The sequence below is a fragment of the Dermacentor silvarum genome, chromosome 1, assembly GCF_013339745.2.
Source record: "Dermacentor silvarum isolate Dsil-2018 chromosome 1, BIME_Dsil_1.4, whole genome shotgun sequence".
In the NCBI taxonomy this organism is placed as follows: Eukaryota; Metazoa; Arthropoda; class Arachnida; order Ixodida; family Ixodidae; genus Dermacentor; species Dermacentor silvarum.
This window is the reverse complement of record NC_051154.1, coordinates 236014614-236039593: the sequence shown is the minus strand read 5'-3', so window position 1 is coordinate 236039593 and position 24980 is coordinate 236014614. Positions and strand designations below refer to the sequence as shown.

Sequence of the window (24980 nt, the reverse complement as noted above, 5' to 3'; positions counted from 1 at the left end):
GGTGATTTCCAGTCAGAATTTTCGTTATGCTGGTAATGGCAGTTCAAGAAGGCACATATAGCTGAGCAATATAGCTTTGCCTCTTCCTTCGACTTTTGTACTGCTGCTGCTGCCTTGCACGTCGCGACATGGAGTGGTCACAAGAGCTCACGGCAGGAGTGCGGGAGACGAGATAGGCGACGCCAACGACGTTTCGGTAGAGCCCTCTGACGCGCCTTGGGGTACGCAACAATTCCTTCTGGACGCCGTAATTAAGCGTGACCCCGCGCACACGCATTGCAGGAGCTGCCGCGCTTGCCTCCTTGTTCACCCGCAACAGCAGTCGAGTCCAATGTTATAGGGGGAGTAGAGAGAGATGAGGCAGGAAATGGGGACAATCGGATCCCCTATACCGACGCAGTCAGGAAACGGGTGATTAACCTTACCCCTCTGCGTTCGTGGCAGTTCACCTAACATGACACGAGAGAAAGAAATTGCGTCGTCAGAAAGCATTGCTCATTTGGGTTCTCTTCAGTGAAGTAATGAAGAAATGAATGACACGTCTCTCTGTGTTCTACGTGGACAAACACAAGTGGTGCAAGCAATGTAAAATTTAACATGACATCACGACGGTCGTATTCCGTCCCTCACCATGTAGGTTCTGTTTTACTTTTTTGTGAATATTGTCTAAATATTGTATAATTTTGTTACGTTTTTTTTGTACTTGTTCATTACTGTATAATTGTTATTACAATGCAATTACCTTTGCTTTAGAAGCCTTGCTGTGAAGCCTTGCTGTGAAGTCGCCTTCACCCAAAAAGATCACGTACTCGTGACGCCTGCGGCAGAAAGGATGTTCCACATCCGCCGCATAGGTTTGTGAGTGGTGGCACTGGCTAACACTCCCAGGGTTGGTTCTAGGTGCAAGACATAAATACCCCAGAAAGTGGATGGGAGAACGGCGCCGCGGTAGCTCAATGGTGAGAGCATCGCACGCGTAATGCGAAGACGTGGGTTCGTTCCCCACCTGCGGCCAGTTGTTTTTTCATCCATTTTCATTAATTTCATTTCTTTAACTCAATTAGTAAGTACAAGTAATTTCGCCTGTGTTGGCCTTGGCGTCATTGTTTTGTTGGCATCTTATGATATATATATATATATATATATATATATATAGAGAGAGAGAGAGAGAGAGAGAGAGTAACTGGATTTTGCATTGGGCCAAGCGTATTAGAAAAATGAGGCTCGCACAACTTCGCGGTTGTCATAGGTTTATTTACCCAACAGTTTCGTTCGGTGTATATATACATATATATATATATATATATATATATATATATCCCAACCAACGCATCAACAACTGCAAATTTTCATTTCAATGAAAAGTGTGCAGTTACACTGCCCCATAGGAACGCCATGCCGAACACATGTATTACATGTGAAATGCGGTCCGAAAGAACTGCGTGCTTAAATTTACACACTTAATCCATCGTGTAATTAGCTTGAATAAAAAGCGCGTGATGCGGTTGCCTCAACTACACTTTCCCTCGTATTCACTTTGCGGTCATGCCTTCCGCTTGAGATGACCGCACTTGCTTTGCAAGAGTTGCAGGAAATGCCTGACAAGTGACTAGGCGGAGAAGGTATTGGAAAACCGAGTGATAAAATAAAAGTTATTGTCGCCCGTTTCTGTAGGAGCAAGAAAGAGCTCTGCCTGTCAAAGGCGTAGGCACCGAACGTTTCCTGCTGCTCCTGTTCCCATGTTTACTGTCAAAGCTACAACAACCGAGCGTAAGTCAACGTGAATAAGAGACGAAAGAAACGCACAAGTGCGCGACTGTGCGGTTGTATTCCGGACCCGTGATAACTCACTGTCACCGCCCCAATATACCGGTCTCGGGCCGCTGTCACTACGTCGACGGGCTGTCGATTCTAGCGTCCTTCCTTCGTTGCTTTTCCTTGTATTCCAGGGAGCACAGTACAAACACGAGAACATGTTTCTGTTCCCGACTCACTTCTTCGGTCACGTGCATCAAGGTCAAATTCTGTGAATAATGACCCCGGTGCCTCGCGTACACAGGCGCGGGTCTTGGATGACTTGACAGGATGATCGTTGAACGCACTCCCGTGTCCGTGAGGGCTGGAAGTGGGCACAAAGAAAATAGCGCTCAGCGTTGGCCAAGCACAGGTTCGACCATATCACGCTCGCGTGCAAATGCCTCGGGGGCTTGCCGTACATTTGGCAAATTGCCGGAGAGAATGTTTGTTTGGTTAATTTATACTTTCTTCTTTTAACTTAGAGCGCCTAGGAAGTCTAATCGCTCGAGTTATTACACGTTTTCAGGAAGGTGTTCGAGCACGGTGTTACAGAGCTAGCCGGGTTTCGATGCCCATGACTGCTCGGCACGGTTAAAAAATGAAGAGATCTCCGTTCTCGTTTGCGATGTCTGAATTTTGAGCTAGGTCTTGGTCGATTGCCCGCTCCTGTTGACGATGATATGCAACCCCGTTCGAAGGGGGAGAGGTCCGCGCGCGAGTGCTCGCTGCCACAATGCCGATAACGTGAGAGGAGAGCAAATGGCGGAAGAAGGTGCAGCTGAGGGAGAGAGCGGCGGCTGCTTGTTCCGGAGGTTTTCGTGGCCCAGCAACCGCTGCCCAAAAGCCGCCCTTCGTCGTTAAGGTGTGGTTGTGGTTTAGTAGATACGACAACCGGCACGGCGCAGCAGAAACGCTGTTATAGGTCCTAGCTACTGTCATAATTATTTTATTGTTTGCGTCCGGGAAGCATGTTCTGAAGGTACGTATAGTAGATTGTATTAGTACTAGATTCTAGTACCTCTGGCAGTGCTGCTCTTGTAAATACATCGTATTTAGCTCCTTTGTCTCTCTGCACGTAACAATAGTTTTTGCTGGAGTCGCGCATACAGTTTCGTCGAGAGGTGGCAAGCGATGATACCCCGACGAAGTTTGCGCGGGAAACAAAGCCTTGAGCGAAACAACATTCAGTATTCCAATTCCTAACTTACATAGCACGGGCAAGTGCCAACCGCCACAGGCGAGCGTGCCTTTTATTGTTTTCAAAGGGCAGCCTGGCCTACGCACAAGAAGAAGGCAGTGACTTCGAGGTTAGGGTGCCTCGATGCGTTCGCTTTGATGCGTTCGCTTTTGCGATCGAGGCACCCTATTCCAGATGGCTGCGGTAGTCGGGACCACCACGCATGCGCTCGGTGGGCAAGCTCCTATAAAGATCATGACTAGTTGATTACCCGTTTCACTGGCTAGTTCGCTCACTCTAAACAGTTGACCCTTGAGCCGTGCCTAGCCATTTGGTGCTTCAAGACCCGCCGCGTCGCCTCCGCAGCGGTTCAATTCCCGGTTACAGCGGGCGCGTCCCCAGAGGTTTGAAATTACAGTGAGCTATGGTGAAATGCAAGAACGCTCCTGTATACCTACATTTAGGTGCACGTTAAAGCTCACCAGACGGACGAAATAAATCCGGAACTCCAGCAATACCACGTCCATCATATCACACAGCTGCACATTGAGTACACCAAGCCTCACATTTAAGCGGGCCCTACAGCATCTTTTTTTTAAAGCCTCAAAAGCATATTGTAACGAGTCTTGTGCCTCCCAGGAATATATTACGAAATAAAAAATTACGGCAGAACTCATATCTCACGATGCCTGTCGAGGGTAATGCGAATAGAAATCGAGCAATCGTAGCGACAGACCATATTCCTGAAGTCACGTTAGTTAACACGTGTAATGGTAACTTTTAGAGTTTCATTGCTTCGGCTATATGCCACATACATCCGATATCGTCCTACTTTGTTATGGCACTCAGCTTGCCTAGGTCGCCCATGAGAATGGCGGCATGAGGACGACTGTATGATGCCGACGCAGTCACGATGATATTAATCGAACGACAATGGCGCATAACAACGATGCCGTGACGACGGCGGTATACGAGGAAACCGGATGAAGGAGCGGGAATGACGGCGATGACATGACCAAGACGACACGACGGCGACGCTATAACAAAGGATGCATAATATCGTCTAAGTACGTGACAATGACGCAGTGACGATGATGGCATGACAACGGCGGCTTAATCACAATTGAATTACGACAGCATGATTACGATGAAATGACGAACATGTAATGAAGTCGATGCATCGAAGAAGGTGGCTTGGCGACGACGGCATGACAACAGTCGCATGTCGAAGTCACGATGATGACGATGGAACGACGGGGACGAGATCCCGACGACGGTACGAGAACGAATGCACAATGATGCAGTGATAAAGATGACGTGACGACGGCATGAGGACGGAGGGATGGCGACGAGTGCATGTGGAGAATGGCGTGACGATGACTGTATCGTGAAACCTGTATAACGACGATGGCGTGACGAGAGTCGGATGACAACGCTGGGATGACGACGATGTAACTACCACGATGGCATCACGCCCCCGAAGAAACGCCTAGTGGCTTAAGGTATTAGGCATGCTTGGACCACTGGGTCGGAGTCAACGGAGTGACGACTACAGCATGACGACAGGCAAATCACGAAGCTGGAATGACACTTGAACGACCACGACGGCATTACTATGGCGGTGTGACAACGATTGCATGACGTCTGTGTGACGACGATAGTGTGACGAGTGTCGGATGACAAAAGCTGGAATGACGGCGATGCAACGACCACGACGTCATCCCGACCACGAGACTCTACCTATAGCGGCCTAAAGCTATTACACTAGGGCGACTGGGTCGGCCAAGAAGGAGTGGCAACGACGGACATGACGAGAGTAAGACACGAAGACGGATTGACGGCAGTGGATAGACCACGACGGCATCACGACCAGCAGGAGTTCAAGCCAAGTAGATAAGTTGGGCCACTGGGCCGGCATAAGAGCCTGGCTAGATATAGATACGCTCAAAACTGCTGAAGTAGGCAAAGAACGATATTCTCATTAAAAATAAAAATTGGTTTACCTCTCTTTCAGAGTAATTAGTCATACCACGAAAGTGAAACATGTACTTTAAAAAGCAATGACAGCTTTGTTGCCAATTCACAAATACAATGTCGATAAATGTGCACAGTCATTTATTAATTATAGTATCGCTCGAAGGGCAAAGCAATGACAGCGATAGCAAGCACGCCAGGTTTTCTGACACCTAGAAGCCTCTGGGGTTCTGTTTACGCTGCTGTGCAGCGGAGGCTACCAGGCGTCACAGGTATATCCGATGCGACGGCCGTGAGTGGGTATATGTGGCGAAACAGCCTCTATTCGGTGTCTGTTCTTAGTGATGATTCATCACCGACGCCGCCTGCGCATTCTTACCGCCGCCCTGGTCAACAGACCCCTTCGGGGCTCCTAGGCAGGCGGCGCTGCTGACTGGCGCCATCTGCTTTCACCGCCTTCCCTACAAACTCCTAATTGACCTCCAACGCGGATGCGGAGAACACGAGAGAAACAAAAATGACAGATTACTGGCTAAAAAAAAAAAAAAACTCGAAAATACGGTCTTGTCGGTGTGAGGGGCACGCAAGGTAAATTGTATGTTATAATGACCAATAAATAGGATTCAGAGCAAAAAAAAATTGAGTCACTTTAGCATACGCCAAAGACGGTGAAGGCGAAAGCTTGCGCGCTCAAGAGACATTCATTAAATACTGGGCTTCTTCGATTTTCCGAGTTCTGGCATCCCGCTGGCAGCCAGACAGCAGCTAGCTAGTTCCGGTTCTGTTAGGAAGTCACGTGGGCTGGGATCCCAAGACAACCCGAAGTTGTCCGAAGTTTGCAAAATCGAACACCCGGACAGCTGGCGGCAGAATAAACGTAAACATGCTATACCAGCATGGCAGCGGCCGGCGTGGGCGCCGCGCGCTCGGCGTAATCGACCCATTTCTGCGTTGCCAGCTTGAAAATATATACATACCTTGCACTGACGTCTGTGAAAGGAATTCTGGGATATGCGTCCGCCATGCATATATGAACCGCTCACTCTCCCACAGTCGTTGCAAGCCCCGCAAGACGTGTTGCCGCCATGGTCATGTGCATGATATTTGGTTGTTCCAACCGCAGTGACACCCGCGGGAGAAAAAAAAAACCGACTAACAGCAACTTATTTTCATTACCGAAGATCGTGGAGAACATGTGCGAGCGCACGAAAGCGTTGAGCACGAAGCGGCGCAGCCTATATATGGCTGGCGCGCATTAAACGTGCCAACTTAGACATCGAGAACCGCAACCTGCGAGTCTGCGGCGCACACTTCGTTGCAGGTAAATAATTCCTTTCGACTTTGACAGCGTGATAACGGCGATATATTACGAAAGGTTAGTTTTGTAACTTTGTTCATTTCGCGTTCTTAGGGAAGCCACCTAAACTGTTCGACGAGACGGACCCTGACTGGGCTCCGTCGCTTCTCCTCGGCTACAGCGCCATGAACACGGATCCCTCACGACACCAACGCCTGGAAAAACGACGCGCCGAAAAGCGGCAAGGGGACGCCGAAAAGCGGGAAGCCGAATTGCAGGAACGGCGTGCCGAGGCCGACGCGGCAGCGACAGGGATCCAGCCGTGTGCCGATCGGCCCGTCTCGCCGCACCCGACTGGAGAAACAGACGCTGACGAAACTTGAAAATAATGGTGTGATAGCGTATCTGGCGTTTAACAAGCAACAAATGGGCTAATTGACTGGCGCCGCAATGGAAGGCTCGATACCACCACGGGTTCAACGTGCATTGATATCGCACGGCGCGCCACGGGCGCTTTTCCGAGTTTCGTCTCCAAGATTGATCCCGTGCTCTCGGGTTATGCAGCCGAGCGTCATAACCAGCGAGACACCGCGGCGGATGCTTTAAAACTATGTACAACCAGGTGAGAGACCTTGAAAGTGATAAAAAAAAAACTCTGCGCTTACCTCTCCAAGTAGGAGCACTTTGTCTTCTCCCAACTTCCTCGCCGACAAACTCTTCACCCAACCACTAGTGAAATAATTGTGGGACTCCAGCTATTTGTAGGCTTTCATCTGGTCCAGGGTCACAAAGCTGGTGGCGAATACCAAGTAGTTGACGATGTCGCCGTGAGTGACACTAGGCAACAGACTGGCGTCGGCACTTGTGTCCATTCCCAGGCGCATTGTGTATAGGGATCGACGTTCTCGCACAGTTGAATCTTTTCTTTGTACCGTACACGCGCAGATCCAATCAACTGCGCGAAGTAGTCCTCGCAAAAGGGCCGTGCAGTTGGAAATGCTGGCATGTCCAAGGAAAAGACGAATGCTGGCATGTCCAAGGAAGACGGCCTGTCACGACACAGAGAAAACAACTGCTCGACGGATTCTTGCAGCGCGCGCGCGTCAGACTATAGCGACAAGCGGTTCGCAAGCATGGCGGCAGCGGCAGCGAGCCCGCGGATGTGACGTCACGTGCAAGCTATGTATAGTTGCATTCGGGAATACGATCACTTTTGCAAGATTTCGCGCGACTCGGCACAGGACGCGCACTGGCACCTCACTTTGCACAGCGCAACAAACGGCGTGCGACGCGTCCGATGCCTAGACGCGAAAAGTGCATAGCGAAAGCGGTCGCTCGAGGATACCTGGTCACGGCGATCACGTCGGCCACCGGTGACATTTGAAATCATTTGACAAGACACGAAAAAGCGGGATATGGGGTAAGTCTTGTACGCATAAAATTTCGTGCCGACATGCTTGAATTCGATTTCAGAACGTTTGTTTTGGCTGGGGCAGCGGCTGGCGCTTGAAAATGCACGCCGCTTGTGACCAGCGAAAAGCTTCACACTAAAAATAGTATTGGTCGATCATGAGAACATTAATAAAGTTAATGTACGTGTGGCCATTACTCATCTCAACCAGTGCATTCCTTTAACATCAACGGCCTATACATATAGTTAGAACGCATCGGTTTCGAGCTACCACCAAAGCATACGACGGAGAGACGGAGCGAACACGGGCTAGCTGCGACGCCTTGGCTAACTGCAGAAAAAAGAGATATCGCCGCATATACGCGGGCGATGTGAAAAGGGATACCACCAGAGAAATATGAACCGCAAAGACACCGCAATGTGTGGGAATGAGCGTCTACAACTTCGCGGACAACTTGCGCGAATGGTTCGCCGCCGCACCGCCTCGCAAGGCGAAACGGTGCGTTAGAACCCTATAGTAAGATAACGCTATAGAAGTAATGCAATCGGTGATCCATGCACCGCGCCGATGAGTACGCGAGCGCTCACTGAGGCCAAGTTCAAAACCACGTAAGCCGGGGAGGCGTGCGCTAGCGTTCGACGCAAGCCAGTAGCGAGGTAAAAGTCCTCAAGCGCCCGCGTTGCAATCCGTCAAGTCCCCACAAAGATGGCGGCGAGCGCTCATCGCTAAAGCCCCTATATAGGGGCTTTAGATCCGGCTGGCTCTGGCAGCCCTCGGTAGCCAGAAGTGGAAAATCGAAGAGGCCCATTCTCATTCGAATGTGTTATTACTTTTTCCGACCAAAGGTCGCGGTTTCCAGTGCCTTAATTGACGCTACCTTAATTAACTGTGCCTTAATTAACCTCACCCTAATTAACACCAACGGTCATGGGTACGACTCCTACCAAAGGTCGAGGGTGCAACTCCCACCAAAGGCCGTGGGTTCTAGTGCCTTAACTCTATAATGATTGTGCCGTAACTTCGCCTTAACGCCAAAAGTGGTGGCTTTGACTCCCGCATAAGCTCGAGGGTTCGACTCCCACCAAAAGTCGTGGGTTTGAGTGTCCTGATTTAACTCTATCTTACTTAACACGATCACGACGGTGACACGCGCGCTATCAGAATTGTTGCGCGAGCGTTGCTTGCTTAAATATATAGAAGACGATGACGACGGTGACCCGCACACCATCAGAATTGTGGCGTAAGAGGTAAGACACGATGCCGGATCGGTGTAGTTGACGATGACGACTACACCGAGTCGTAATCGTCAGATTTCGCTTGGACGACACGGTTTTCGCTCAAGTATGTTGAAGGTCGACTGAACGAGGAGACATATAAGGCCTTAAAAGGTGGAGGTTTCTTTTGCGTATTGCTGATGATTTCGTGAAGTGCGTACATGAAAGATTTTCGCTGCAGCTCGGCAGAGAATACTTTTGCATTAAAAGGCCTAGTAGGAGCACAGTTACTTTGAGCGCCATAATCTTTCTCATTCCCCATCAACGTCCTTCGTTCTGACAGAACGGGGCAGCGCCACACGTTCTGGTCGTCCTATCCGCGGTTTGTAACGTCGTTCGTGCTTGGCCTGTTTTTCATCATGCGAGTGCATTGATAGCGCGCATAACAGCTCGCCGATGAATCCTGTGTCGGTCGCCAGGTTGCACATTTCATGCTGGAGCCGCTCCGCTGCCAGTGGCAGTGCCAGTGGCCTCTCAACACTACATGGCGTCCCTGAAACTGACCCCAGGGAAACAGAGGTCGCGGTTGCTACCTTTCACAGAAATTTGGCGACTGCCGCTACGTGAGAACGTCAGCGAAGTGGTCCACTGTTAAAAAAAGTCCGGTCATATTACGGTATAACAACCTGCAAACTCTTGATGCCAGGAAGTTCCCGTAATGATGCATGATACTACTGAAGCCATAGTTACCAACCAACACTACCAATGCCGTAACTCAGGGAAACTACTTTTGAAGCCGTAGTGCTCCTTAACGTTACCAATCCCATACCACAAGCAAGAACATTTGAAGCCGTACTTATTACCAATATTACAAATGATATACCACAAGAAACTACCATTGATGCCGTAATACCTCCCAACATTGCCAATGCCGCACCATGGGTAAACGGTAATATAAATGCAGCATGCAAGTTCAGGATCGGAACCGTAAATGGCGCATGAGGGATCTCACCTGTGAGACATCGTGACTGTAAATTTGTATAGTTGCTGTGCTGTACAGCAGCTCGGATGCATAATGAAAACATCGTAAAGTAATGCAACATAAACAGACGGAAGGAAAGGAATTGCAACACCAGCGATTGCTACAGGTGCTTGTGGGTGCGACTGGTTTCCTTCTGTCTTGTGCAGCATTCCAAAGAGCTGTAGCCGTCTGTTAGGTGGTCTAATTAAAGAGGAACTCATACAGTCCGTTAGAAAAGAAAGATATTAGCCAGAATAATGAATAAAACCACCTTTTTGGCTCTTGTATGAGAATCAGGAGCTCAACATTTATTGGTGAGCTTTCTCCTTTTCTGTCTAACATCACCAAATGTTTTTCATGCAGTAATAATTGATACTCCATAAAGGTTACATGAATACTCAGGATAGTCCTTGAAAAAACAAAAAAACAAAGGAAGGTCAGTTTTCAGTTGCACTGTATTTGTGCAGGTATGTTGCATGTTAATTTTTCTATCAAGCACAACGTCCTTCTAAATATTCCTCAGTATGCGCAAGTCTTTTGGATTAATAACGCTGTCTTTCGATGACAACGATCGTGTATTGAGGGCAAACCAAAGTGCGACACGGGCCCGCTTTCTGCATCGAATATCTGTAGTGAGAGTTATTGTCAATTGTGGCCCATTATCGACGATTCCTCCGCAGGACACCTGTACAAATTAGTGTCTCACGACCCGACTTAGGCAGCTCCTCGAGCCTCTCTACAACGCAGAAGTACAGACCTCGTATCCATTAACAACATGCGAGCGAGTACGGGTTTTTTACTGGAGCGCCGGCGTTGTAATCGCAAACACGCGTGGGCCGGTATTTTGTAGCGATGCCTTTCCAGTAATAATGCCTTTTCGCGCTTATCGCGCTTTGTCAGTGGTCAGAGCGACGGTCCGCTCGCGTTATCAACGGGATCAGCCGGCCGTGAGCGGTGGATGATAACACTAGTATAGAATAAGTCATAAGGCATCGCTACAAAATCGCAGCCAGGCCATAGAGTAACATACGGATTGCCAGGGCGCGTTCCAGCAAGATATCTGAGCCGTGCCGGCTGGCGCGCAACCGCGAGTGGTGTTTTTGTCGAAGTAGGGCAGCTTGACTTCTACAATACCAGTCAGAACCTTGCTTGCAGCCTTACCAGTGCCTCGTTTGCGCCAGTGTTGGAAACGATGTGCGATGCCCCAACAAAAGATAATCGTGTTGTGATAACCGCAGCTGACTTGCGAATTTATTTCCAGCGTTAGTCAGCCGCGTCCTGGGCAGTGGCGCATAATTTAAGTTTAACGCCGGTGCGCCAGTGTAATACGGGTGTCACACGAAGTACTTTTGATCGCGATCAAGACCGATCCGGATCGAATTTCTCGGTCGTGATTGGCCCCTTTGTGCAAGCTGCACGAGGGAGCCAATCGCAGTTGATAATTTCGATCCGGATCGGGCTTGATCGCGATCAAAAGTGGTCGTGTGACGCCGGTATAAGGCGCGGGTGGCATCTCTGGCCGCGCTTTCGCGCGTTGTTATTTAGCAGTTGGGAAGTATACGCAGGAGACATGAGCACGCCGTCAATGCCGATAAACACTCGTGCAACGACACACTATGCAAATCACCACCGCACAGGCACATCAACTACATATATCGACTGTGTGAGCGGCTAGACGAAGTGACAAGCAAGCACCGGCCGGTGATTCGGCGACTAATTTTAAGTTCCCAGGGGCGATAGAGCAAGCTACGCCGTTCAGTTGCGTGCTAAGAAAGAATAGCGACGGCCGAACGTAACAAAAGCACTCGCATGAGGTGTAGAATTTTAACATATAGCAAGGAAGCGTGCCATACAGAAAGGCAGGCGCACGGGCGGGCGGTGGATCCCTTACAAAAATTTTTGCTGAAAGTCTGATTAATAGCTGTATACAATTCTCATCAAACCTACCAAAATTGTGGTTTCATTCTGATGCTTTTTTGTGATGAGTACTTGATAACTAGAGGCCGGATCTTTAGGCATTAAAAAAGCGCGTTTTAGGCGCCAAAAATAGGCAGCAAAACAACGTTTTAGGCCTCCAACGTCGTAAATATAGGCACAATAAATTTTACATAAATGCAAATAATTTCAAACGAAGACGTGCGTGGCCTATATCTACGATAGGAAAACAAGAAATGTTATTGTCTTTGATGGCACAAAGGCGCCAACAGTTGAACATAGCCGTGCAATTGTCCCATAAAACTGCTGAACTAATGACGATCAATTGCTTAATTCAATAAGCACACTGCTCATATTCATGTTCAATGGCCACTGTACTCGAGCGTCGCATATAGTGAAACAGGCATGAAAAAGGATACTTGAAAGCTGGGAATACTGATTAAAAAAAGCAATACTTTATGTCTGCCTGACGCAATTAAATTAAGACACAACAAAAACAGACAAATAACAAATGCAAGAGAGACAACGATTTATTAAGAAATTAGCATGTTCTTACATGACGACTGTTAGGTACAACTCTTCGCAATTTTCTCGTATACAATGACATTATCCGAATTGTACAGGCAAGACGTCCCAACACTGCCAAATACACTTCGGCCCATTTGAAGTGCACATGTTTGAAGAAATCTGTTTGGAGAGCACGCGGAACGAAGTCTAAGAATCATTGAGAAGATTGTGGAAACAATAGCAAAATACCATCTTCTCCAGATTTTTGGATTCGAAATTGTGCCTCTTTTCACTAAGAATGATCTCGTACGCCGAGAAGGAACGCCCGCCGGCAGGGAACACCTTACAAAGTAAATTACAAACAAAACAAAAGCCGCGTGCACATCACTTTTTTTTTTTCCTTTTGCTCTTCACTCTCCTTTCCCCTGACGGCTCTCCGCGGTTCCGCATTCGCCAACCGCTCGCGCAATGTCAGCGCGGCGGCGTATGCTGGCCGGCGCGTCCCATTTCACTGCTGCTAGCAGTTATTTTCAGGGAGTTGGTTGAACTAAAGGACTAGGTTGAACCCCATAGAGTTCCGAACAATGTTGCCCGGTAACATGAATAACGGCCTCTAACTGCACTCGAAAGCGAAACTTGAGGCCAAATAGTGCTCATATGGGCCCCAATCGATATTGAAAATGGGCATTTATAGGCATTTAGGCACAAACGCCAAAATAGGCATTTATAGGCACTATAAAAACACTATAAAAGCCTTCTTAACCTCTAATTCATGCTCATATATCAAAGAGGGGGGGGGGGGGGGGGGGGGGGGGTTGGAGCGCAAGGGAAGAAAAAGGCATTTGCCTAAAATCCGGTCTCTATTGATAAATTTCTGCATGTATTTGGCCACCGCGTTTCTGATGCATTTTTTTGATTACTGTATTTGTGGTGCATTCTTGATTACTGCATTTGTGGTGCATTCTTGATTACCACATTTCGGAAAGGCTTCGACAGCGTTGGCTTAGATCACTAAACACAGTAGTCACTGCATAAAGCGATAGATGGCACTGAAAAACAAAAAGAAGGAAAATATTTCTTCCCTCTTCATTTTTTCGAGCCTATGTTTTTTTCTTTTTTTTTTTAGTACGGGACAACGGAAATCACATCATGGCACCTGAAACATCACATACTATCCACGGACAACTAAACCTAACATACAAATACACCTCCACAGAAACACTGCTTGTGCCCACGCAATGACATCTGGGGCAGTATTCTGTAAGAGTGGACTGTCCATTTCGGCTGTCGCACGTCATGCAGCAGCCAATCAGCGACAGCCGAAATGGACAGTCCACTAGGCAGACTCCTACAGAATACCGCCCCTGCTTTGCTGTATATATAGCCATGAAGTTTTCACCACCAGTAGGTGCCAGTGGGAGCGCCTCTTGTCTACGAAATTAAGCATTAAATATCAACACAATGCTTGTAACAATACAGTAAGCTAATAGGCACGTCAACAGCACACGTACCTGTTAATATAAAACCGCAATATATATACATGCATTTCATTTAGCGACTACTGATTAGCACGGGCGCGTCGATGACTTAAGCCTCTCTAAAAGCTCTCGCTTCTAAGCAGTTGCGGATGGATGGCGCTTCACAAAACCACCGCTAGCGTTTACAAAATACATACTGATGAGATTGCTCGAAAATGTTCTTGCCTAATTTCGCACTGAATTTCGCCTAATCGCCCGCACTGATGAAGCCTGGGAGGGTACACCGGCTTGCTGCCTTCAACGACTATCTTCGTGGGTGCTGGATAACTCTAGTAAGAATCATAAGAACGAGCAAAATAGACTGTTTCTGACGCGGCTGTAGCCTAGGCCTCGCGTCACCGCTTCGCTTCGCTTCGAGCAAGCGCCATGTTTGCCGTGATGACGTCCTACGCCGTCCGCCTCGTACCAGCCAATGAGAGACGAGCAGGCATGCGGATAGAAAAGTGCGTCCGCCCGTCCAGACGAACGGACAGGCTTCCGCCCCAGTCCGCATGCATGCGGAGCGGGCGTGCGGATTGAGCGCGTATAGGCCATAAACCGCTGCGAAGCAGTACGTGTCCGAGCCGGCTCGCGGTGTACAGGTGCGTCCACTGCAGTTTGCCGCGCGCCGTTTGCCGTTCGCGGGCCGCCATTCGATGGCTGTTATGCTAGCGAACGGCAGATGATGAGTCTTGAATTTCTGCGGCAGCCGTACAGCGACTTGGTTAGTCAACGACAGCAGAGCGGTCACTGTGTCATATCGCCGGCAGCCTTCAGCACCGCTGATCGCTCGGGGGCGCCGACATCGTCGCTAGGCCTTTTCCAGTTACCTTCGTAGCTCGAAGCTCACGGCACTTCGCAACGAACTACCGACAGGCAGCAGCTGCAATATTCTGTTACCGTTGTTGGCACTTTACCTTATCCTCACAATAATTTCACACAAAGAAGATATACGGTGATATTCGCGGCGCTGTCGACTGCGATGTCTGCATAGCTGACCGTGCACCGTATGTCGCGGTGCACATGCTGCTGAGTTGGTCAAGTATCGGATCTCTAGCTCGTTGGTGCTCAACGTTTCACAGTAGACATCCCTTTTCATGTAATGTAATGTACGCATCACTTTATCTAGCAGGAAATTATTTTGCGAGCCGATGTTTGTGTCGCCGGTGGGCTAGCGCAGGCTTGTGTCGCGGTGCATCGGCGACCGCGCACGCTGGTTCCGAGTTGAACATGTCTCGTATCGTAGCTCCCGAAATTTATGCATTTTTAGCGAAACTAAAAAAAAATTCTCGCCGTATCCATCAAAAATCCTGCCGTTTGGCCCATATTAACCGCGATGACGCCGTGAGAACACGTGCGCAAAAAAAAAAAAAAAGAAGTCAAACATCACTAATATCTGCGGTCTGTTCACTACAAAAATTGCCACAGTTGCACTTAATTGAAGCGACAATCTGAAACTCTGCTTTATCAAACCAATTATTAAAAAAATCTTCGTTTTTTATTATATTAGGACACTGCATGAATGGGTTAGAGCATATATCTATATAGGATGTGTTTATACATCAGTAAACGCTATAAAAACCTCTGTACATTTAACTACAAAAATCATAGTGTGCATTCTCTATTGAGCGGCTGCTGGAAACTTGGTGCTAAATGTCTTCAGTGTTTATACATCAGGCTTATAAGCTGAAAATCTGCATAGGTTTATCTGCAGAAATTGTGATGTGTATTCTCTACTGAGTGACTGCTGACAACTTGATGTTAAATGTCTGTAGTGTTTATACATCAGGAACATAAGTGGCAAATCTGCATAGGTTTCTCTGCAGAAATCAGGATGTGTATTCTGTACTGAGTGACTGCTGCCAACCTGATGTTTAAAGTCATCAGCTGTTGAGTTTATGATAACACTCTGATGTATCATCAAGAACATATCGAGATGTAATCAGAAATTCAAGAACCATTTTTGTAAGGGATCAGTGATTCGTAGATGAACAGCTTTCTGACACAACAAATAATTCAAGTTCATTCGAACTTACCGTGAAATCCTTTGACAGGAGCCATGAATCCACAATGCTGCGCAGTTGGACTTTGCAGCCGCGAAAAACGTGGGAAATGATGAAACCCGGAACGAAGCATTACTCTACGACGAAGCCGCCGCTGCTCGCAAATCCGAAACCACAACAAAAATGGGGCTCTTGCGTTGCCCAGGGGGCGCTGCAAAAACGGTGCTAAAAAGCGCCCTCAATCCGAAACTGGGTAGTACCAAGCTCGATTGTCTGCTTCGGGAAGCACGTTTACAATATGGACCCGCCACTTTCGGTTGTGTTGTACCACGGCTTGCAGCAAATATTGGGCGCCGAAGACTTTTGCATGGGTGGCATGCTGCGTAAAGGCAAGAAATTATGCAACGCCGAATACGTGTACGCCGTTCAAGAAATAAGCGGCGAAGTTTTCGCGCGGTGTCAATCGCAAGTGAAGCGAGTCACACACGTGCGAAGTTGAACTTCAGGTAAGCTTTGCACGCTGCTAGATTCAGGCGCACAAACGCGAGGAAATGCTTTCTATAAATGAATTCACAGCAGCGATAAGCAGACATGTGTACGGAACTGCTCGAGCGCACGACGGTACGCGGTGCGACGGCAGCGGTCTTTCAGCATGCCGCGGTGTACGAACTGCTCGAGCGCGATCGTACGCGCCGCGACGGCAGCGGTCTTTCGACATGCCGCGAAACGGCGGGTCTCCTGCAATCTTTGTTGACTGCATGCCGCTAGACAAGTAGTTATGCCTGCGCTGTAGTAGCGGCCATCTGTCTAGCAATTGATAAATAACTGATGCAGTGCATATAAGCTCGCAGTAACGTACGTATGTACGTGCGAATCGCGCTGCAGCGCGCGCTCGTGCACTGCTCGCTTGATGTAGCTTTTAATGACAGCGCTCGAACATCGATGTGCTGTAATCAATACTACCTTGCTGTGCTGCCTAAACGTCCTGGCTTGAGGTCAAGGATGAGCACATTCAACTCGCTAACCTGTGCTGCTCGTAGTGGGGTAGTGAATTGTCACCGAATCAGCCCGACCATTTGTGGTCATTTGCACACACCTGGTCACTTCACCACTTCGCACCGGTCGAATTGTTAATTGTCGCTGTGGCCGGGTCTCGAATCGTGAATCACCAGCCATGCCTGCTGCTATGTCGGTCTTCCATTTCGCTTACCCAGCGCGACGAACTGCAGTTATCCAGCGCGCCCAACGCTCCGCAGCGTGAGGCCTTGAAGGAAAACGGTAGAATCTGATGTTGGGATTCAGGCCTTCGTGTTCATGGCAGCCCACGACGCAGCAGTAACGACGGTGACGCTTTTTCGAGGCTGAGCTAGGTCTCTCTGGATCGGCGTCGCCGATGTCTTCCGCTTCCAGCATTACGTCCCACGGCACACGGAGAGTCCGTTTTCGTAAAACTATAGCATTACTATAGGACGAAGCCGCCGCTGCTCGCAAATCCGAAACCACAACAAAAATCGGGCCTGCGTGCGCCTGCCCGTGTTCTTCCGCGCGGTGGTGTTGTCGCGCAAGTTAAAAGCAAGAAGTTAGTTCTATTGAAGTTTTAATCCTGCATTAGCGAAACGGATGCAGGATGGGCCTCCTGGCAATCGCAGACAATAACGGTACTCACCACATCAGTCACACTAACCATAACTACTTATCATGCCCCAAAATAAGATTCCGTTGTGAAACAGGTTCGGAGCTGTTGAAGGCCGTTACACATGTCCGTTACAGGACGCGGCAGGTGCGGCGTTCGCGCGGCTGCGATCCCGTAGGACGTTTTTTGTTTTAGCAGCGGAGCTGTTTATGCCGAGCGCAATCGGTCTTTCGTAAACAGAAAATGTGGGCCGATCCTGGCGGCAGGGCAGAAAGGGTCCAAGTGCAATGGCACATACCCTGTGAACTGGCGAAGCTGACCTGGATAAGTCTACTAAGCATGGTTGGGACTACTTAAGTCAGTCATCAATAGCCAATCGATAGCCAATCAATAGCTAATCGATCAATAATCAATAAATTCCGGGAAAATGCTGGGGATGACTTGGTAGTGCTAAGTCTAACCTAAATACGTGGCCAATACCTTGTGAAAGCCAATCGATAGCCAATCAATAGCTAATCAATGATCGATCAATAATCAATAAATTCCGGAAAATGCTGGGGATGACTTCTTAGTGCTTAGCCTAGCCCAAATGCGTGGCCAATACTTTACAATAGCCAATCAGTAGCTAATCGATGATCGATCAATAATCAATACATTCCGGGAAATACCGGGGAAGACTTGGTGCTTAGCCTAGCCCAAAAGCCAGTACTAGCTAGGTGCCCATCAGCTCCACTGTCTCTTTAGCATTGCGCCTCCAGTGCAAACTACACTATCTTTTTTTTTTTTTTCGTTTCTCTCTTGTTTGTTTTTTAACAGTGTGACGAGAGAGCCGTAGCGTCAACAACCTTTTATGTCGACATGGACGGTGTCAGCCAGACACTGCCGCTCCACGAAAACAGCACCTCCCAGGCGCATACCTTCACCGCATGCGCGATTAACATGAGCTCTGCCCTGGCAGCTTTCGGTCAATGGGAGCCGTTTACGGGAATCTTGCATATGACGACATATGCCATTCGCCGGCAGCTTCAAAACGGGTGAGGAGAAGGCCTCGCTTTAAAAGGGGGCGTTTAAGAAGTTAACTTCCTGCTCCGCTTGTGAACTCGCCGCGGTGCGCACAACTACAAAATTTGGCTGAAATATACATAGAGCTGCGTATGCTAGCCGCGGGAAGTATTTTCTTATCAAGCCCAAGGGATGGTTGTGGACCCCTCAAAAGAAAACTTGAAGAACACTTCAGCTTTGCCTTTAAAGGGACACTAAAGAGAAACAGGAAGTTCAGCTGGAATAAAAGAGGGACCGGTCCTTCAGGAATGCATGCACTTTTTGTTGGGTGCAAAAATATGAGTTATTAGAGGAGAAATTTGTAAACAAAGACCAAACATCTCTTCCTCAATTTCTCTCACCCCAGATTTGGCGCTGAAGCAGTGTCGTCACAGATTTCATTGCTCTCAGCGAATCAGAATGCGCCATGAAACGTCACCGCTTGCGTAGGCCGAGGCACTGGATGCATCATGGCTGCATGCATGGTCGCTACGTTTGCGTTCGCCGCGATGGATACCGTTGCTGCCGCTGAACCTTGCAACGAAGAGCTCGCCAGGAAAGCAGGACTGCATTTCAGCGATATTCAGTGAAACGGAGCGCGAAATGATCCTCCGTGCTCGAGCGGTAGGTGTTTCCGCGTGCGATGGCGGTGAGCCGCCGGCCGCGCCAGCGGAAAGCAGAGCTTCGATCGTTTTCGTCGACGGAAGGCGAAGCGTCCGGTCCGCCAGGCGACGATGTTCCCGACAGAACAAGCGTAGAAAGTTGCGCACGTACTCGGTATGGTTATTTCGTGGCTTTATTTAATGACATTCAGCACTCACCGAGCCGCCAGTTTGCTGTTGCAGGGGCACCGGTAGGGGGTTTGATGAAGGCCGCATTGAGGGAACAGCTGCTCGAGAAAGGACTGGCCTCTGGGGCACGCCAAGATACTCTCCGAGGGCAGGATTATACACATAATCCGAGGGCGATAAATGCAGAGAGCACACCATCGCTTTTTCTGGCTCTTTTGCCGTTTTATCATCGGCAGAGCACTGAGCCATTGCGAACGCCGGGGAGCCGGGGAACACCGCGCGACACCACATGAAAGGACACAATCGAGTCAACACTGCCGCTGCCCCTGAGCAAACGCCTTGGGCCATTTATACAGCCCTCAACACTACACACACGAGGCATTTTCTGGCTGTTTCCCGCGAAGTCAACGTTTTTCGAGCCACGCAACACGCACCGTAGAGCGGAATAGGCGCGCGCGACGATGCATTGACCAAAAACAAAACTACGAAACTATCACGACCGGATGTATCGCCATGCCATTTTTTCTTATTTATTAAATTTTGTGCTAAACTTGTACTTCCTCACTTGAAACGGTTTAAAAAGTTGGCAAATGCTGTTTATGTACGTTTAAGGTGTATTTCATTTTGAGTTTTATTAACAGCGATAAATCGCTCTCGACCAATCGCGACCGGCCTGCATTTGTAATCTCCGACGTCACGAATGTGTAGTGCGGGTGTTTCGAACTTCGAAACATGGATGTTTTAATATCGGATCGTGGCATAACGAAGTCTAGCGCCATCGACACATTCACGAGTGATTATGTAGAAAAGAAATAGCATAGTTTGCATAGCACCAAAAAACGTTATACCAAACCGAAAACATGACAACCTGACGCTTCCAAGCCATTGACAGTAAATAAATAAAAAAAAACGATGAGTGAATGGCAGCAATCGTGATTAAATACGGCGGCTGAATGTACTATATACCACTGTGTCTTGGAAAACAATTTCTAGCCCTGCCTTCCAGTACGCGTTCCGTGCGACGTTTCTTGAATTATTTGGACAAGGCGTAATGAGCTCGGAAGGATAGGCATGTGCACTTCTTCTGAAGCGTTGACTTAAGTCTCGCGCCGCTGACGCCGTCATTTTCAGCAACAAAAGGCGGAATAGCGCTTGCATCTGCCGCACCGCGGCATCGGGACTATACTATATTGCAACTGCACGAGACTTCGGCATGGAAAAGCCTAATCGCCATCTCCGCGGGATACGTCCCATAGCAGTCTTTGCTTTCAAACGTTGCCTAACTACACCCTGATCAGAGGCCAAATGTAATCTCACTTCTTCGGCCGCCAAAAAAACAGTATAGCACTCATGTGCTACTGTTTTCTCCGGTAATTATTTAATAATATCCCCTGTGATAATCTGTTATAAATAATGACGCTTTCTTATGGAATCTGTGCCCTGCTTTCATCTCGCTACCACTAGAGGCGCATGTTGTTGACCGCCCTATAGATTTAGCTTATGTGTATATCAAAAAGCAGACAGTAGCGTAGCAAGAATACCCATGTCCGGCCGCTTTTAACCTTCTCTTAATTACGCAAAGTGTTTCCTGGATAAATCTTAAGTAGACTCGTGTAGTTTTCTTTCTTTTTTTACCACTATGACGAAAAATAAGGAGGAACCTCCAATAGTGGTAAATAAGCAGATGGACAAGCCTCGTTTCCGAAGTTCATCCAGGTTAGCTGAGTGGGAGTTTACAAATTCGCGTTTGCGTCTTCATATAACAACACTTGATGACTTGCCGCAACGTGTTAGCCAAAACAGCGATTTGTTTGCGCGTGCTTCCTCTCTATAAATCGGAAACAAACAAGTAACATCCAGCATGGCTGCAACAAGAGCGCGTACTGCACACGAGAACTGCTTGTACAAACAACTATACATTGCTTAGCTTTATTATTTCTTTCTTTATTTATTTGTTTTTGCTCATCGGCGTGTGTGTAAAAAGAACGATGTAATAACATCTCTTCATGATTGGCTCCTTTCAGCGCAATTTCGCGCTGCTCGCTGTTTGTTTGCAAACTCTTCCGAGGAGCACAATGAAAACTGTTTGCTCAAAATCAATGTTTACTTTACGAAACACGAGTGAGCAGGCGCTTTGTTGATTGTGTTAGTCAAGCGAAACACGCTGTACGTCGCCCGCCCCGCAGTGAGAGCATACACCGAGAAATTGAACGAGAAAAAAAAAATAGATGGGGGGGGGGGGGGGGGGCAAGCAACGTGCCACTTTCGTACTTAACTTTTTAATCACGCAGAGATTAAGAGCATCGAAGTGAAAAGAGAAGCACTCACCTCAAATACAATGCAACAGCGCGTGATTGTAGGAGCTTTTCAGCCTGGGCAAGAAAATTGGTTGGGAGCTACTGGTACTCGCCAGTAAGAGGCATGCGGTTCGTATGCGAACTAGAGGTTTATTACTTTTTTTTTTTTGAATGTGCGGCAATTCATCAAGCTTTTAATTTGTAAGAACTTCTAGACATAGACCGCTGCTTCCACACCATTCCTTATGGTACGATTGCTCGACGTGCATAACCTTACGAATTGTGCTTGTGTATGCAAGCACATCGGTGTCGTGAATCTGGGCGCAAGCCCCTAAATTGGCGCATGTCCTCGAAGGCGCCATGATCACTTTAGTTTGGCTGAACCTATCCCTCACTCTATACTTCCCATCACGTGATGACGTGAGAGCGGAAGACTGTTGAGACTATAGTCTAGAGACTTGTGAAGGTAGGAATAAGGAAAAGGAGACTTACGCGTCAAATTTTCGCTTACCGATAACGTTACGTGGAAACTCCACGTCTTATGGTACACGCTTCTGTTTTAAACATGTACCTCCTCAGCGCCTAAGAAGCCGACTTAACTGCTTGCAAATTTATTTCTTAATTGAGGCTTTGGAAACTTACGGGCCGATTTTTTTCATGTTTCGGTTCTAAAGTTTGAGAGAACGTGCAGTATGAACACGAACAGCGAAACCGAAATGTCTTGTTTTCAGCTTGCCGTAGAGCTATTTTTGAAGCTTTCTAGCAGTTTGGAACCCACGGCGCGTTATAAAAAAAAAAAGTCTGAGAAGCTTCGTTTGTACTATTCAGTTTACAGCTTAATTAAATTTTATGTGCGCTGGAATCTTGTACATCTTCCTTCCTTCGTTGCTTCGTGTATACTGTTTAATGCTCATAAAAAAACAAAACGAAAAAAAAAAAAACGCTTGTTCATACGAGACTAGAATCAATGCTATTTTATTTCTTTGGTAAGCGAGGAGTACGTTACTTTCATTTGTGCAAACATGTTGACACGCGCGCATTGTTATTCTTTTTTTTCTCTGACTGTTTTTCACTGAAAAATCGCTGCTACAAAGTTTTCGCTCGGCGCAAGACGCGCCTACATGTATCGGAACTATCCCGATTGTTGTGGCCGATTCTCTACCGACAGAATCTTGTCTGATCAGATTGCGTGCGCGATGCGAATAAGGGTGTACCTTCTGGAACGCACGCGAGCACCAGCGATTACGCTGGAATGTATGATGGTCACACATAAACAGTCGACGCCCTTGTCCCGTAAATCAAATTTTGACGGCCGACCACTGTGCTCTCCGCAATCGTTGGACTTTCAGTGTCACTTATTTTTCTGGGCACAAGTTGACCCAGTAAAGACTCGCAGTGTTGACACTGCCTTGTTCTTCACCGTCACCACAACGGGACAATATTGGCCCGCCTTCACAATGAGGAGCAGTATGGAGGAGAAGTGAGAGAGGAAAAGCAGGGAGGGAGACCAACCAGAGGCGGCGCAGTAAAGTTGCATGCATTGCGGGAAAGGTGCGATGGCCCTCGTAGCTTCAGCGAAGGAGCCTGAACACCACTATGGAATTGTTCAAGTACGTCCCAATTCAACGTAAAACTCACATCAGGCGAATACAGCGTTTTCTTTGTGTGAAGTGAGTTGCTGACAGGTGTATGCCACAGTTCACTTATGGAAAGGGTACAGAACTTCCTGCCGAACCAGATTAACAATATGCGTGTCTGCTTGCGAATTCCTAGCGGTAGCGTTATGTGCGTAAACACACACACACACACACACACACACACACACACACACACACACACACACACACACACACACACACACACACACACACACACACACACACACACACACACACACACACACACACACACACACACACACACACACACACACACACACCACACACACACACACACACACACACACACACACACACACACACACACACACACACACACACACACACGCACACACGCACGCACGCACACACATGTGACGCCTGCGGCATAAAGGATGTTCCACATCCGCCGCTAATTAAGGTTTGTGAGTGGTGGCGCTGGCTAACACTCCCAGGGTTAGTTTCTAGTAGTAAAACATAAACAGCCCAGAAAGTGGATGGGAAAATGGCGCCGCGGTAGCTCAAATGGTAAGAGCATCGCACGCATAATGCGAAGACGTGGGATTGTTCCCCACCTGCGGCAAGTTGTTTTTTTCATCCACTTGCATTGCTGTTAATTTATCATTTTTTTAATTCGACTTGTAAGTACAAGTAATTTCCCCTATGTTGTCCTTGGTGTCCTTGTTTGTTGGCTTATTATTATATGGCTTATTATTATATGATATGATTATATGATGAAAATGGATGAAAAAACAAGTGTCCGCAGGTGGGGAACCAACCCACGTCCATTTTCATTTTCCATTAATTTATCATTTCTTTAATTCAATTAGTAAGTACAAGTAATTTACCCTGTGTTGTCCTTGGTGTCAGTGTTTGTTGGCTTCTTATGATATGGTTAATAAAAATTGGGCCCCTCGGTTCCCTTTCTTCTCGTTCCTTACATAATGAGGGCTCGAATCCGGCAACATTGATGCCTTCAGGTAGCATATGCGGGTTTATTGACCAGTTGCCATCACCCAAAAATATCACGTGCTCGTGACACCTTCGGCAGAAAGGATGTTCCACATCCGCCCCTAGGTTTGTGAGTGGTGGCGCTGGCTAACACTCCCAGGGTTACTTATAGTAGTAAAACATAAATACCCCAGAAAGTGGATGGGAAAACGGCGCCGCGGTAGCTCAATGATGAGAGCATCGCACGCGTAATGCGAAGACGTGGGTTCGTTCCCCACCTGCGGACAGTTGTTTTTCATCCATTTTCATTTTCCATTAATTTATCATGTCTTTAATTCAATTCGTAAGTACAAGTAATTTCCCCTATGTTATCCTTGCATTCTTTGTTGGCTTCTTATGATATGATTAATAAAAATCAGGCCCAGCGGTTCCATTTCTTCTCGTTCATGTATATGTAAATATATACAGGGTGTGACAGATTCCAAGTCACGGATAAGTACAGCAGTCAAGAGGCTATTGTAGCGAAGCGCAGGGAACTCCTGAGGACATTGCGAAGACCGTCGACAGAAAGGTCCAAACGAGTTTCTCGCGCCGCCTTTCCTCTCTGCCACGCTCCTGCCATCTACACGCACGCCTTGAACCATTTCCCGAAGCGGGGTGCAAGGCAGCAGCAGCAGTGGAAAAATCGAAGAGGCAAAGAAAGCTTCGCTTTACACTGCCGCCATTATCCGCCTCTCTGATTACCTGTCGAGACT

General features: G+C 47.9%; 1 protein-coding gene and 1 non-coding gene across 2 annotated transcripts in view; both read left to right on the top strand.

Moving 5' to 3' along the window:
• The window catches only part of LOC119437942 (substance-K receptor-like), a 355162-nt gene that overhangs the window by 158309 nt on the left and 171873 nt on the right, over window positions 1–24980 (top strand). The window lies entirely within an intron of this gene.
• Window positions 943–1014, top strand: Trnat-cgu (transfer RNA threonine (anticodon CGU)). Its single transcript has one exon. It is a non-coding gene; the product is annotated as a tRNA-Thr (tRNA).